The 16,405-nt window shown below is 47.2% G+C and overlaps 1 pseudogene; it reads left to right on the top strand.

The window, feature by feature from the left end:
- LOC141975311 (uncharacterized) overlaps nt 1–5,958 on the top strand; it is a 65,589-nt pseudogene extending 59,631 nt beyond the window's left edge.
- The last annotated feature ends 10,447 nt before the right edge of the window (nt 5,959–16,405 follow it).

The following is a 16,405-nucleotide window of genomic DNA, read 5'->3' as shown; positions in this document are numbered from 1 at the left end:
GGGCATGTGTGCTGAGATGCCATTTACAGTTGAGGGCAGTGCAATACTGATAATCAAGCTTTAACTCTGGTTTTTCTTGCTGTCTTTGGCTTATTTCTTTCTTGTCTGGATGACTGATTCTGGGGATTTTAGTCAAAGTAGATGGCATCAACATGTTGCACACTTTTCTCTAGCCTTTGCGAGGAGAAGTAACTGTTCTGATTGCATGAAGGTTTGTTTAAATTAACATACTCTGTTGTCTTCAGTTTTAGAAAAATACTTGAATATTTATAGTAAAACGTACTTGGCTAAAAGAAGTACACATGTGTAGGATAATTTGTATTTGATCTCTTTCAGCCCTGGGTCCAGCGTAGTAATGGAACAGAAGAGTAACCTAATGTTAGGAATGAGAGCACCTAAGTCCTTACCATATAGCCTACCCTGGAAAAGCAGTAAGTACAACGGCTGGTGGTCTCCTCATGCTGTAAGCTGGGACCTACATGTTAGCTCAAAGTGGAACGGGATAACTTTTCTCTGTATTTTTATTCCGTGTGTCAGCATTCCCCTACATAAACTGAAATGCTTTTATTACCACCATCAGCAAGTGGAGATGGAGAGCTCTGTAACACAGTCCTCCCTAGAAGCAGCTGCATTTCTGTAGTGGATGGAGTGTCTTCTGTATCCAGGTTTTATTTTGCTGTAGGTGGCATTGTGTCAAAGGTTGTCAGGCTCCATGTATTGCCCCCATTACTGTAGCATCTGACATTTAAATTGTTCACCGCTCTTGGTTGAACAAAAGTCGAGGCTTACAAACAGGGCTGAGTTTGGCACAGTGGAGCTCAGCACAGTTGTAGCTCTTCGGGTTCAGCTGCTACTGAAGTCAGTGGACGCTGTACACGTGTGCAGCAGCTGTAGCATTTGGTTGGTTTTGCAAAACTTGATTGAAATCTCAGAGCTAGGGTGTGTCTATCCAGGAAAACCTACCAGTGTTACTTCCAAGGGGATGTAATCTAAACGAAAAAGGCCATTGTTTGGAATAAGTGTTCACGTAGGAAGTCACCCACATAGTGGTGTAGTAATGTGTATTCCTGAGGGAATTCTGCATTAAAAAATTAAACATTCTGCACACAATCTTTTAAAATTCTGTATATTTTATTTGTCAAAATAATAATATAATCACACCAGTTTCAATTATTTTGGTATCTTATTTCAAAATACCTGTCAGCCACTATGTCTGTAACAATACAGACAGCAAAAAAGATTCCCCCAGGAGTAGAGAGTCAAAGAAACTCCTACAGCAACCCAGTTCCTGTTTCTCTGTTATGCTTTTGTTGGGCACCTGTCTGAGTGTGTCACACACATCAGCTGGGCCCATCTTGGGAGAAATCTCTGTCCCTCCAGTCTTAGGCATCCACACCCCCTACCCTCCCAGAGTCCAGCTCTGGGGGACTAAGGGGGTGCCCCAGACACCTGCACCCCCTACCACCCAGAACCCAGGGATCCAGAGGGAGAAACAGCCTGATGCTGGGTCCCAGGCTTGTACAGAGTTTCCTGCATGCCAGTTTCTTCCTTCAGGACATGCTGGGAACTGCACCTGCATGGAAAAGTCCAGCTCCCCCTCCCCCTGGCAGTGTCATGTATTTGCAAGCTGGAGAGCCAGGCTCTGCTGGGTCCCGCATCTGCTACTGACAGCCAGCAGCTTTGCAGCACTAATTCTGCTCTCGGGGGAGAGGGGGAAATGAAATTATGTGCAAATTCTGCACTGTGTTGTGGCACAAAATTCCCCCTGGAGTAAATGTTGGTAATTTCCCCTATATACAAGCCTGGGTCTGTTCCCAATGGTGTCTATGGATGAGTCTATTGTAGTTGTTGGGGAGTGTGGGCTCAAGACTTGGCATTTTTCTGAGTCATCTGAGTCCATCCCTGATGAGCTGAAATGGCTGTTATCCCTCCCAAAGTCAGATCCTGAGCTTCAGCTCCATGCCTTACTCTGAATGCCCTGTCTCAGCCCTTTGCTGCATGGCTGCCGTGCTTTCCTGTTCACCACATGTCCTGCTAGTGGAGGGGACGTGGATCTCCGATCCGCAGATGTCAGGCTGTGGGGACTGGAAACGGCTCAGAAAAGAGAAGCAAAAATTACCCCGGGTCTGGAATGGCTTCCATACAAGGAGAGACTAAAAAGATGACTAAGCGGGATGTGATAGAGGCCTATAAAATCATGATTGTTGTAGAAAAAGTGAATAGAGAAGCATTATTTACCATTTCACACAATACAAAAACCAGGGGTCACCTGATCAAATGAATAGGCAGTAGGTTTAATACAAACAAAAGGAAGTACTTTTTCACACCGTGCACAACTAACCTGTGGAACTCATTGACATGGGATGTTGTGGTGACCAAAAGTGTAACTGGGCTTAAGCAAGAATTGGATAAGTTCATGGAGGATAGCTCCATCAATAGCTATTAGCCAAGATGATAAGGGATGTTACCCCAAGCTTTAGGTGACTCTAAATCTGTAACTGCTAGAAGCTGGGAGTGGAAGAGAGGGGTGGATCACTCCATAATTGCTCTGTTGTGTTTACTCCCCTTGAAGCTCTGGTAGGGGCCACTGTTGGAGACAGGATACTGAGCAAGATGGAATATGATCTGACCCAGTATTGCAGCTCTTATGAGCTCTTGCCACATATGACTCTTCACAAGGTTTTGTTCTTTAAAAACTGATTCAGTTGCCCAGTGTCCCAAGAGCCCGATTCCCAAAGCATTGAGTTCAGGGTAACTATTATTAAACAGCCTGGTGGTATTCCATGCCATTTGGATCTTAGGGAGGGAGTTTCATGTACTTACGCTATACTTAATTGAAAATCTTTTACCCCTTAAACAGCAACAAGCATTAACTGGAAGGAGGTGTGATCCATTGAGCGTTTTTCTTGGTCCCCTTGTCAAACTGTAGCCTTGACGGACTGGCCATAAAGCTGTCCTGTTCCGGGGATGCCTGTGGCTTGAAAGAAAGCAAGATTTTGCAAGAGAATTCCTTTGAAGTAGCCATTAGTTTAAACATTAGGGAGGATTATGGTCTTTTACTTCTGAGTATATGACAGAGTTTCTGTGATCTGAGCATCTGTTCCCAGTGTGAGCCCCACTTGCTACAGAGACTGTCTCCTTGATCTTGGGCAAGTTACTTAAGCTCCCCGTGCCTCAGTTTCCCCATCTACAGAATGGAGGGATGGTAATACTTACCCTGCAAGTTAAGTATTACTAGTTAGCTGAGAAGATAAACATGCAACTTATAACGCATCCTCAGATGAAAGGTGATGGAGAAGCACAAAATAGCATTTTTGCGATTTACACTTTGGGTAGGAATTTGCCAGTTTAAAAAAAAAGGCCTCCACTTTTGCAGGAGATCCCCATTGAAATACACACGTTACTTGACGCCTGCTGTAAATTGCCAGGCAAAAGCGTGAATGAACTGAGAATGCAGCATCGTGGACACAGTTATTTGCAGTGCAAAACACACTCCACATAAATGGGGGCTTGGTGTGAAGCTTATTTCCGTAGTTTATTTTTATCACTGTATTTTGAGCTAGTAGGTCAGGATTCATGTAACTGTAACTCTGAGGTGCTGAGCGATGAATACGTTTCAAAAGCATAACGTCTAATAGTCTGGTTGCAATCTGATTTAAGAAAAATCTGAAAATTGTAATACATTATGCTAATCGACTCCTTCTTTGCACCAAGCAGGGTATTTTTTTTTTACCCTTTAAGTGCAGTTGTCCTGTCAAAAGCAGCCTTACATAAAACACATGGGCGGGGCAACAAGAGAGATGATTAATTCCCAAGTTTTCCTCAGGTGTTAGGCCAGAAAATTCATGATGATATTATTTATATCGTTGTTACAACCAGGATCTCATAGTGCTAAGGGCTGTACAAACAGAGAACAAAAAGACAGTCCCTTCCCCAAAGAGCTTAGAATCCAAGTAAGAATCTGAAAGTCACGCTGGCTTGTGCATTGCCAAGAATTAGAGATTCTGCAGCTGGAACTCAGTTTGACTAATCTGGCTATACGCAAGCCAGCTCTCCCTCTCAGCTTTGCCGGCTTTGCAGTGCTAGCAGAAGTAGTTTGGTCAGTAAAGTAAGCAGAAAGATAACAAACAAATGCACATAAGTGGCAGGTCAGAGTAAAGGGAACTGTCTAATATCCTCGCTTTTCAAGCCAGAACTAAACTTTAAAAATGTTCCAGTACTTAGAGCAGCAGTGAAGCTTGCATTTTGCCTTGAAAACACCTCTTTTGGACTCCTTTTTAAGCAGACCGATTAGGTACAACCAGATGCTTAATCACCTCCCATGATTAAAAAGCCAGGCAGCCCAGGATATTGTACCAATTTCACAATAAAATCTGCTGGGTGCATGTGTCTAGGGAGTACAGGGTGCATTGTTGGCAGCCCTCTGCTTTTTTTTTTATGCTGAGGTGCATGGATGGGAAATTGGTACTTGAAAAATGACTGCTCATCAGCTTTTGCTACGGTCATCACTATGGGCTGGCTGGCTGTGGTATGGAATAGTCGACCATTTCCAGATGCTGGACAGTAGGTGTCCTGATTTCAGGTGGAGAGTCCACAGGTATCATTGGACAGGTACTGGAACATTTCACAGACAAAACCTGCAATCAGTCTTGTCGCTGTATGGGCAGGCCACCTTGGGATTGTGTGCACCTGTATCTGATTAGATTTTCTAGTATATTAATCTTGCGAGATGAGGTTTTCTAAGGAGGATACTTGGGTGAAAGGGGGAATGGCTTAGCTCAGTGCCTGAAGGTCACAGCATTGATAAACACACACTGGAGATGAGTTCAGATGTGTCTGTGTACATTTGGATTGGTTGAGAGTGAGCTAAAGCAGAAGGACTTACTCCAAGTCTGTGGTAACGACCCTTAACGTGCCCAAATAGAGCAGCTGGTCATATAAAGCTTTAGTCAGCTTTCTAGCCAAGGTGTGGTGAGGATCCAGTCTAGCAGGGCTTCCTGGAGACCTACAGAACGTACCTGTGCTTCATATTTGATCTTTCTTAATGAATCATTGCACTATGGGCTGATGCATGGCATCAGCCTTGTTCTGCTGGGTCGGCTCCCAAAGACACAGCAGTAAGGACGGTTGCTTGGTTTTCATTCCACTGAAGGTGTTGGAGCTCCAGCCAGACAGGCTGGGTCTATTTTTGGGAAGGAACTAATGCTGAGCTCTGGGCTCAGGTTGGGCACTAGTCCTGATCTTGCATGAGCACAGCCAAAGGGGCAGGAATAAGAGCATCGTCACCATACACTGGGACTCTATATAGAGCAGTCAGACATCTGCTTCTCCCAGTTAAGGAGCTTTTCCTGCATGTTGCTTGTAAACAGAGAACAGTTTGTCTAATAAACTCCCCCCTTCTCTGTGTATATGAAAGGGCCCCTAAGCCCTTATCCAGGCCTCCAGTCCCATTCCCCTACTCCCTGGTGTGCTGACCAAGGAGCAAAACGCTAGCTCCCTGTGCTAGTACAGGAGTTGCTTGTGCTCTGGTGGTGGTAGCATGAGGAGTGCTGCGTCGCTGCTTTGGGGAGACCACAAACTGCCTGGCTGTGAGCACGAGTGTGCAAGAACAGTCCAAGTGTCTGAGTTTCAACACAGTGATTGACTTTGGTGAGGGGGTAGCTTGTGGACCTAGACTGAGTCCAAAGCAGCTTGTCTGTTGCTTACAACTGGGGGATGATGTTAGAGCTGCTATTGTTGACTATCTAAAATGTCTTGCTTTTTAATCTAATTGCAGGAGCCGGTAACTGAAGATCAGAGAAGAGGCTGCTATTGAGTGCTCATCATCTGTTTCCTTTAGAAATGTGAGGTGCTGGTTAGGAGACTCAGACTTATAAATTCCTTCTGTGTTGGCTAAGCACTCGCAGCCCTAACCTTCCTGCAGAACTGTCCTTCACATATCGGCTGCTGTCCCGAAATTATCCCGACCAAGGTAATTAGACAGAATGCTGTTAACCCTTGATATCAGAGATCAAACCCTCAAAAACTAACTCCACACACGCTGATGCCAAGGAGCTAGCAGAGTTCAAACTGTCTGGATCAGCATGCTCTACAAGTTACCTCCTGTAGGGTGTTTGTGTAAATCATTGCTCAAGCCCTGCATGTCTTTGGATTTAAATGCGTTGCAGCTGTTTACCACTGCATGGTGCTGATGGTACATCCCTCTCATAGGGATTGCTGTGCCAGGTCAGACCATTGGTCCATGTGAGCCCACACTGGGGGTAAGCTCTCGGGGGTACATCTCTCCCCGGTGGGGAGTTAGGCACCTGAATGTTTGGTTCCCTCTGTTTCCCTCCAGAGACCTTGAATGTGTTTGTGTGTCCCAGGATCAGATCAGCTGTAGCTCTAAGGCCTGCCTGTTATGCGCACCCACCTAGATGTGAAAAAGGAGCTGCCATTCAGACTGTAGATGGTGTATGGGGGAGTCAAAGCAAAAAGTCTTAAAACAAAATATTCTCATTGCTGTTTAGATTAGGCCTAAAAGTTCATCTGTAAGAGAGCTGGGATGGGGGATTCTGCTGAAAAGTGGCTGCCTTATCAATAAAACAGTTGCACTGTGCCCTCCCACCGTGGCAGCCCTAACACCACACTTCACATATGTGATGCCCAGTGCATGCCGCTGCTTGAGCACCTCTGGCCTGGTGCCCCTCTCTAGTCTCGCTCAGACTCTCTTGGGCTGTGGGGACTTGCAAATGATTTTTGTACTCCGTCACAGGGAGCGCCATTTAGTTCTGAGCAGGGGCATGTGTGGGTGTCCTTGTGCTTCATGGAGAAGGTGAGGGAATGTTAATTGTTGTAAGAACAGGGCTGGGGTGGCAGGAACATTACGCATCCTGGAACATCCACCCAGTCTAACACCTGGTGTCACGTGATCTGGACAACATTAAAGCGTGAGAATATCCAGCCAGATCCTGGTCTGTAGCTCTGTCCCATCTGTGTCTGTCCAGCAGAGCAAAGGGAACAGAGGGCAGCCAGGAATTTCCCTGACATCATAACGAGTTTCATGCTACCTGCTCCCTTCTCCTGGGGCAGAGAAGTGCTGGAGTGGGCCTCCCTAAAGCAACATACGCTCCAGCCATTCTTGGCCCAAAGAGCAGTCTCGGGAGAACTGTGGTAGTCAGCATAATTTCAAGTAGTCCTTAGCCGGCATTAATTACACTAGAAGATATTTCTATCCCCAGCTGGCTCCAGCATCTGCATGTCAGCCAGACATAGGATCTGGCCATCACATTCTCGTCAAACCTGTCTTGTCCTGTTCCCCTCCACCGCACAAAAGAGAAGATTTGATATTCTGAGTAAAGAGCAAAGGCCCCTCCTTGCTCTTAGCCGAGCATCACTGCTTGATCCTGTACAGGAAGAATAATCCTGCGCCTGACATCCGCTTGTCACCGTGGAAACAACTATAGGGCTGGCCCTTTGAGGGAGTGAAGTGTGTTTGGTCAGAAGGCAAGTGTAGCAAAATCCGCTTTTGCCACCCTGCCATTCTGACAAGAAATAAATATGTGCTCTGGTTAGTGAGCTCTTCATACACCCATTGTTGCATCCACGAGATACTCTCTTGGGAGGGATTTCAGTGTTCCACTCCTGGCATTGTGGTTTAGTAGGTCCCACTTGCAAACCTGATGAGAGCAATGTCTAAAAAGTTGTGATAACGGGTAAGTAGCACCTTCCCCTCCATTAGCAGCAGCTCTGTGATAAAACTTGTTGCGTAGTTTTTTTTAAGTCTTTGCAACTTGAACATATTTCTCTTGAGGGCAGAGTTAAGTAGTCAACTTCTTAGCAGCAAAGCAAACTATACATCTTTAGTTTGGCCATTAAAACTAGTCTGTGGAGATCCCAGTGTATGCAGAATAACTCTCCCTAACAATTGTACATAGTGGCAGCATGTCACTAACCTCCGCACTCCAGATTGGCGCAGTCTGTAGCGCCTCCATAGAATACATTCTGCGTGTCCTGTTAGGTCAGCATGTTCACCTCCAGAGGACAGATGTCATGGGACTTTTTAGGCTAGCTATTCTGATTCATTGCCTCAAAGATTTGTGGAGGCAGGAAGGTGCACAGACCTCAGACACTGAGCGTGCCCATCAGCACCAGGGCAGGAACTGAAACAGCGTTGCGTGGAGCTACCTCTGGGATTTCCCAAAGGGCTTGGTGTTGGCCTTCAAGCTTGTCTACAGTGGGAAAGTTATTGAAATAGCTGTTCTGGATTAACTCCCTGTGTGGACATTTACTGCTGAATAAGAGTATCGTTTTCTAATTTAGTTTAAAACTTAATCCACCTCCAAAGTGGATTAAGCTAAATGAGAAAAAGGCACTCGTATTCTAGAACAGTATGTCTGCACGGGGCCTGAGACAGATGTCGCTATTCTGGGAGACTTCCGTGTGTAGAGACCCTGACTGCTCCTGGTGACGCTAGTGGAAGGCGCTGGCTTCAGTGGAGCAGTTAGGCCAAAGCTGCATGTTTCTCAAACTCCCACTCTCCAGGATTAAAGGGCAAGAAAATTCTCAGCTGGGTTTAGGGCAGAGTACCCCTTCCCCCACTGTGTGATCATGGAAATAATCCCCTGTTGTCAGTCAATGCTGTGTCTTGTCCCAGCCTGTCACCTGCAGCACTCATACTGACAAGCTCTGACCTTACCCTGCCTGCCCCACCTTAGTAGGGCGTTAACATAATGTACATGTGACCTTACAGCTAACTTGTTATCAGAAGCTGGGTTGAGTTTTGATCTAAAAGATCCATGCAATAAATAACCAACATACACACACACACCCCTCCCCCTTTCAAAGCATACCCAAAAGGGGTCTGGCAGTTTGGGGGAGCCTAACTGCAATAGAAGCAAGCTGTTTATAACCTTTTATCTAGTAGATTGCAGATAAGGTACTGCAACTGCAAGGGGACATCTTAGAGAAAAGGAAACCTACTCTGATGTCCCCTCTGCTCTGGCAGAGTTAGGCAAAGCGCTCCTGAACTCTGCACTCAGCTGCTCTTGTCTCTTGAGGTTACAAGCTCTCTGCTGCTCTAACACCCGCACATTTTTCATTTGTGGGTTTGGATTGTGAGGAATCAATCCTATTGATTCTTTTCAACCCTCTCTCCATGTTAGTTATCCTGGGTTAGTTAGGATTAGTTAGGACCCACCAAAGGCACTTGTACCTGAGCTGGAAACCAGGGCTATGCTGTCAGAGACTGCCCAGCACCATCTGCCTTGTGTAGAAATATAGCCCTTTTCCAAAATCGGAGCCAGATCTGGTGTTTGGAGAGTGCCTCCTGCAGAGAGAGACGGGGCCCAGTTCCTTGGTGCCCTTGCACTTGTGGTAGCATGTCGCAGCAGCTTTGCGGTGGTGGGAGTGACTGTCTCAAGGCACAGGACAGCAGTGAGCTGGGGCAGAATGTCTGTATGCAGGATAAATCAGTGGTGGTCTTCCTTACAAAAAAGCTTCACCTGACCACCCAGCAACTTGATGCTCCTCCAGGGTTAGAAACAAGGGGAAGTTTGAGAAGCCCGTTGGCAAAAGTTACTCTCTGGTTTCCTTTATTGGAAAAAAAAAAAAAACAGGTGCGTTGAGCTAAAGTTTTATTTGTGGAAGTGTTCAGGATGGGCTGAAAACCTACAACTTGCTAGTCTGATTATGGGTACATAGGGCCATTAGCAACAGTGGTACTAGCTAATAGCCGCTGGGCCACCATTCCTGCGCTGGTTAGATGCACTTGTGAAAATGGGGTCCCACAACTTGGTAGCAGATTTTCAAGATTACCCAGGAGCGCCCCTGAAGAAGAATGGAGGCTACCGGGAAACCTGGCCAAACGTGCTCAAATCAGCATTGTGGAGGGAGCTGCTTTGGCTGCACTTAAGTGCTTTTGGGGACATCACTGTGCGTTTGTTTGCGCGTTGCACAGCGCCGTAATGTTACACTGCATAAAGCTAAAACAATGAGCCATGTAGAGAAAAGAGACACTGTTAAGAGTTTAGTTCATTTCTCAGGGGTGAAAATAACCTGAGTTTGAGCTTTTGTTTTGTTCCCCATGTTTTGGAAATGCTGTTCCTAAAAGCTGTCCATGGCTGTAATTTTGTTTGTATTTCAATAAAACCTGCTTTTTGGATTGCTCACACTGCCTTGTCATCTTACACCACTTTAGCAGGCCATTTTATTTCCTTTTCCTTTGTCTTCTGACAAAAATGAAGAGAAAAATAGCCTGTTTATAGCATCTCTCTAATCCTATAAGCAGCCCTATCTGCTCTCAAGAATTCCATCGTCTCAGAATGGTAGATTACATTACCTCCAGCACCGACCGGTGAATTCTAGATTGTAGTGAGATTGGTGTGAATGAGCTGTGTATGCCTTTAACAAGGTGGTGCATTGAAGAATAAATCTGATTTTAAGGAGGCAATTGATCCAGTCTAGCAAGAGGAAAATGAGCCCCCACTAGTGGCAACCTAGAACAGCACAAATAGAGTTTAGGCTGTAGGTAACATTTCCAGTGCTTCAATTACTTAAGAGCCTTTGGCCTTGTTGGTGTGGGAAAATATTTTTTGGTTTAAGTGAATGGTTAAAATTCAGACTTTCTAGCTGCATGGGTCTGATGCTCGTGGACACTGAGTTCAGTATCCAAAGGGCCTTGGTTTGGTTTATATCAATTGAGGAAGGGGTTTAAGCTAAACCACCCCCAGTAACCCACTCTTCTACTGGAATAAGAGTGCCCCTGCAGGCGGGTTACACCACTGGCATCACTATTTCCAAACAGCTGCATTGACCTGAGTTCCAGTCATGCCCATCACTCATTTCTCAGTTTCCAATGCAAACAATATTAGGAAATACAAAATTAAGATTTCAACATAAATTCCATTGTCTCGTAAAACAGCAAGACTCCTAATTTATTCTGTCACAAAACCAACCCCACCCCCCCAGCCTTAGCTTGAACCAAATTACCAATTCTAATGAACGTAATGTTGAGTCTGAAGTGCACTAGCTACTGCATCTGTCAGTATCTTCCTCAGTTTGTATAACTTGTGGTAAAGTAATAACATAGACACTGACCTTACATGTCAACAAAATACCAATCACAATGACTAACCTAATCTTCAGCCTTGGCAGTCTGCAAAACATATCAGTCAGTTTCATGGGATTCCCTTGATAGCCAAGACCTAAATCCCATTTTCAAAAGTGAATGAGAAACTTGAGTCTAAGCTCATTGAAAATCAAAGGAGTTCACCATCCTAAGTCAGTTATTGAAAATATGAACCTGTTACCAGTTTAGTGTAAACAGAGATTGTTCCTTGAACACTTGTCTGTAATTCTTCACACTTTTCTTTTGGAAGCTATTTCTAAAATCTTTCATGAATGAAAGAAAAAATCCCCATAGTTTTGAAGCCTGTGACACACAATTTAAAACAGAAGGACATCATCAGCTAGGGGAAACTGTCAGAACTCTACATTGGAGCGATGGCAATCTATGCCAGCAGCCAGCTGTGGCCCAGAGCTAACAAAGAAGGTGACTTAAACCTGGTTGTATAAAGGCTTATCTAAATGTGCTTCTCTGTAGTCACCTGTGGTCCCATTGAATACATTAAATACATGTTTGCAGGACCCAGGCTTACAAGTCAGCCATGCATGTCACACGAGTTTGGCTTTCAGAAGCAGAGAACTTTTACGTTGGGATAGGTTTGTTCTGTTGCTGTTTGGTGCTGTGCCCTTAGAACTTGAGCTGAAGCGAGAGCTCACCGTTTGAATAGTCCCTAGGACAATTCCGCTTTGGGAAGGTTCTTTAAGAAAGTGTTAAGTTCCCTGGTGCTGCGGTGCATCAGCTCTGCTACCTTTGCTTTGATCACATTTTTTAGCTATCAGTTTAAAATAGTCTCAAAATTGTGTTTTGGGTACTGCAAAAGGAAACAAACACTTCAAGCACCTGCCAGAATTAATCCAGGTAAAAATGTCTGATTTGGGGAGGTGGGGGAATAAACTTTTAAATAACCCCTCCCAGGTCCCTGCAGAGCTGGGGTTCTCATAACGCGCGTGACTCCTTGTTTATCTTTGCTGCCTGTGACTACATTTTTTCAAGCACAAACGGCTCCAAGGCCTGCAGCTGTGCTTGTCAGACAGGAGTTTGAAATCCCCTTTATTTATGTGCGGAGCATTTAGAGCAGCCTGGAAGCTGAGCATCCATCCCACCAGGCTGGACAAGCATCTCAAACACTGTTGACCCCTTTATGGCACCTTAAGAAGCAGCATATTTCTGTCAATAGCTTCAGCGAATTGTCTATTTCATGTTGTCTGTGAAATACAGACTGCCTAATGGAAACCTTATTTCAGAATGTCAATGCTGGGACTTTTGAAGGGCAGGCAGCCCTTGCAGCCCTTGCATTCACTCCTCTCACATGCGGCGGGCACCCCACGGGGCCGAGAGTTGCTTTTCTTTCTTTCCACGCTTTCCGAGGCGCTGTGTGGCTGGAAGGCTGCAATTGAGGCTTTGCCTGTGCAATCTCCTTCTGGGCTTTGCTTCCAGACTTGTTTAAGTCGGGTTCTTTGCAGACCTGCTTTTCTCAGCCTCATGTTTGTGTTTCAGCCTGAGAGGATAAAAGCATTTAGCCACAACCCACTCCACTGTGGAGTGAATAATCCCCACGAAGCCCTGCAGGCTGCAGGTGCGGGGAGGGTGGCAGGTATACTTCTTAATTGCAAAAATAAAGCATCGACCCAACTGTTAATTTGGCATTTTATCTGTAACCAGCGAGCGCTGGGGCAGGCCTGTTCCTGAGGTAAGCTGCAGCTGATGGGGGAAGGGCAAGCTAGAGGCCTTATCCTGTTACTGCGGATACGACGAGCCGGGGGGGAACAGATTAAGCTCTGGGGTGGATGTTGCCCAGTGAGCTGAGCCAAGGTCGGATTCCAAGGCGGGGTGGCTGGCTGGAGTCACTAGGTTTGGGGATGGCAGGATGAGTTTTAGAGTGCCTGGTTTGTTTCTGGGTCCCTGGGGGACTCCCCATTCGCTTTGGCTTGGGAGGGTGGCGAGGTGGCAATTGCCCCTCAAGATGCTGTCCTGGTAGGCATGGCCCTGTGGCATTGTGGGAGACAGGACAGGAGTGACCTCTGGAGGGAGGGTTTGAGTCCGCCCCTTACACCAGCAACCCCTCCCCAGCCACGGCAGAGTGCAGCCCACCCTGTGGGCGTGAGGGGGAGCTGGGATCTGCGTGCCCCTGCGCAGCAGCCTCCCTCAGGGCAAAGCACCCCTGGCTCCTGACGAAATGGCCTGGCTCCTCAGCCTCAGGCACTGTGCAGCCTGTCCCACCCCAGCCCTGGCTATTGGCCATGGTCCTTGCCCCAAGGACAGCACAGTCTGGCATGGCCAGGAGAGGGGGGAGGGGAGAAGAGGAAGAGCCCCCTGCTCTTCCTCCCCCCTCCCAGTCTCACGGCTAGTCTACACTGGCACTGCTGTGGCAGCGCTTTTACGTGGCTTGTGTGGTCACGGCACAGCGCTGGGGCTCCCAGCGCTCTAAAAAACCCACCTCCACGAGGGGAATAGCTCCCAGCCTGGGGTTTGTCTACACGGGCACTTTGCAGCGCTGAAACTTGCTGTGCTCAGGGGGGTGTTTTTTCACACCCCTGAGTGAGCAAGTTGCCGCGCTGTAAAGTGCCCGTGTAGACCAGCCCTCACCCTCTTCTGCCGAGCAGCAGGGCCCCGCGCCGGCTGAGCCTTTCTGGAAACCAGGAGGATGGTGGCGTAGTTCATCTTAACCTCTGAGGATGGGACAAGAAGCCATGGGCTTAAATTGCAGCAAGGGAGGTGTAGGTTGGACGTTAGGAAAAACTTCCTACCTGTCAGGGTGGTGAAGCACTGGAATAAATTGCCTAGGGAGGTGGTGGAATCTCCATCACTGGGGATTTTTAAGAGCAGGTTGGACAAACCCCTGTCAGGGATGGTCTAGATAATACTTAGTTCTGCCTTGAGAAAGAAAAGAGACTCAAACATTTTGCCTCCAAAAAAGGCTACAATAAGTTATAATGCCATTTGTTTTGCAGAATCACTCTGTTTTAATATAAACACTTGTTTTGATTTTGTTCTTGTGTTTCATCAAAAAATTTTCATCTTGAAAATAAATGCTTAAGCCAGGGCCTCTGTAAAACAAACCGGGCTCCTGGGGCAGCAGATGGCGCTGGAGAGCTGGTATAGGGAATCCCTTTGTCAAGTCTCCCTTGCCTTCTTCATGGGTGGGAGGGCAGGTGGTCAAGTGGTTAGAGCAAAGGGACAGTGAATCAGGTCTCCAGGACTGTGTTCCCAACTCTGGGGTGGAAGTGGGGTCTAGTGATTACAGCAGGAAGGGGGAGGGGCTGAGAGCCAGGACTCCTGGGTTCTATTTCCTGGCTCTGTTGCCTGGGGAGGTGAACACGGCTTCCCACATCAATAACAACATGGCTCTACAGAGTGCACTGAGCACCCCACCACCAGCACCACGCTGGGATGGGTGCCCGAGGGATTGTCTGCCAGGCTCAGGGGGGCTCCATTCCCCAGTGCCCCCCCACCACCAGAACCTGCATTTCCAGGTGCCAGGCATGCCTGGAAACCTAACTCTCCCTGGGCCAGGAGCCTCGGAAACTGCCAGCAAGTGATGGCACCCAGGCCAGCTGGGAGAGGCTGGAAAAACTGGCCGACTCAGAGAGGAGATGGATGAAATGGGACCTGCACTGACCCAGCCCCTACCTTGTTCTGCCCCCACCGCCATACTGCTTTGGCAGGGCAGCACAGGGAATGGGGCTGGCAGTGCAAGGGGGCAGCAGTGGGTTGGGGGTAGCAGTAGCAGCGAGGAGGGGCTGCAGTGCAGCAGTGACTCCGGGACCAGCCCACGTCCTGGGCTGGCTCCCGATGGGGGTGGCTCTAAGGAGTTCTCTCCAGGCTGCAGGCCATGGGGCTGGGCATCCTGCTGGAGAGGGAGAGGGGGGTTCCCTTGGCATCGCTCAGGGTCTCTCCCAGCCCTGCAGGTCTGGGCCATTGTGAGGCAGGCAGCCCAGGGGACCCGCTCCCAGTGGCTGGGCTTTGGTGAAGCATTTGGGAGGGCAGGGCTGGGGGCTTTCTCTGGGGCAGAGCAGTCACATAAACACCTGCCCCAGGGGATGCTTGGAGGCTGCTATCTCCTGGGGGGAGTGGGAAGGGGCTGTCCCTGCCCCAGTGCCCTGGAGCTGCTAGTCACTACAGCTATTACTGATCCCCTAGAGATGAGGTGGGAGCCCATCCCCCACAAGCTGCAGACTTAACTAAAAACCGCTTAAGAAGTGCTCCTGTCTCCAGCACTCAGATACCCAGCTCCCAATGGGGTCCAAACCCCAAATAAATCTGTTTTACCCTATATAAAGCTTATACAGGGTAAACTCATAAATTGTTCGCCCTCTATAACACTGATAGAGAGATACGCACAGCTCTTTGCCCCCCAGGTATGAATACTTACTCTGGGTTAATAAGTAAAAAGTGATTCCATTAAATAAAAAAAGTAGGATTTAAGTGGTTCCAAGTAATAACAGGCAGAACAAAGTAAATTCCCAAGCAAAATAAAAAGGAAACACGCAAGTCTAAGCCTAATACAGTAGAAAACTGAATATAGATAAAATCTCACCCTCAGAGATGTTTCAATAAGCTTCTTTCACAGACTGCACGCCTTCCTAGTCTGGGCACAATCCTTTCCCCTGGTACAGCCCTTGTTCCAGCTCAGGTGGTAGCTAGGGGATTTCTCATGACTGCAGCCCCCTTTGTTCTGTTCCACCCCCTTATACATCTTTGGCACAAGGCAGGAATCCTCTGTCCCTTTCTGGGTTCCTAAATGGAAAAGCACCAGGTTAAAGATGGATTCCAGTTCAGGTGACATGATCACATGTCACTGTAAGACTTCATTACCCACTTGCTAGCACACGTATACAGGAAGACTTACAAGTAAACAGAGCCATTTACAACCAATTGTCCTGGTTAATGGGAGCCATCAAGATTCCAAGCCACCATTAATGGCCCACACTTTGCGTAATTACAAATAGGACCTCAGAGTTATATTTCATATTTCTAGTTTCAGATACAAGAATGATACATTTATACACATTGGATGAACACACACGGTAGATTATAAGCTTTGTAATGATACCTTACAAGAGACCTTTTGCATGAAGCATATTCCAGTTACATCATATTCACGCTCATTCGCATATTTTCATAACATCATATGAGTGCACCGTCACAGTTAGCAAATGGTGGAAGGGGCCAGGTGCGGTAGAGTGGCCTGTTAACATAGGACAAAAAGGGGGGCTAGTGGTTAAGGCTCAATTCCTAACGGCTAGACACTGAAAATCATGGGCTGAACAGACACTGGCTCTCCGACTTATTACAACCACC

Source organism: Natator depressus, chromosome 20 (genome assembly GCF_965152275.1).
Source record: "Natator depressus isolate rNatDep1 chromosome 20, rNatDep2.hap1, whole genome shotgun sequence".
Classification (NCBI taxonomy): domain Eukaryota; kingdom Metazoa; phylum Chordata; order Testudines; family Cheloniidae; genus Natator; species Natator depressus.
The sequence above is the reverse complement of the archived record's forward strand: the minus strand, read 5'-3'. Positions and strand labels throughout refer to the sequence as shown.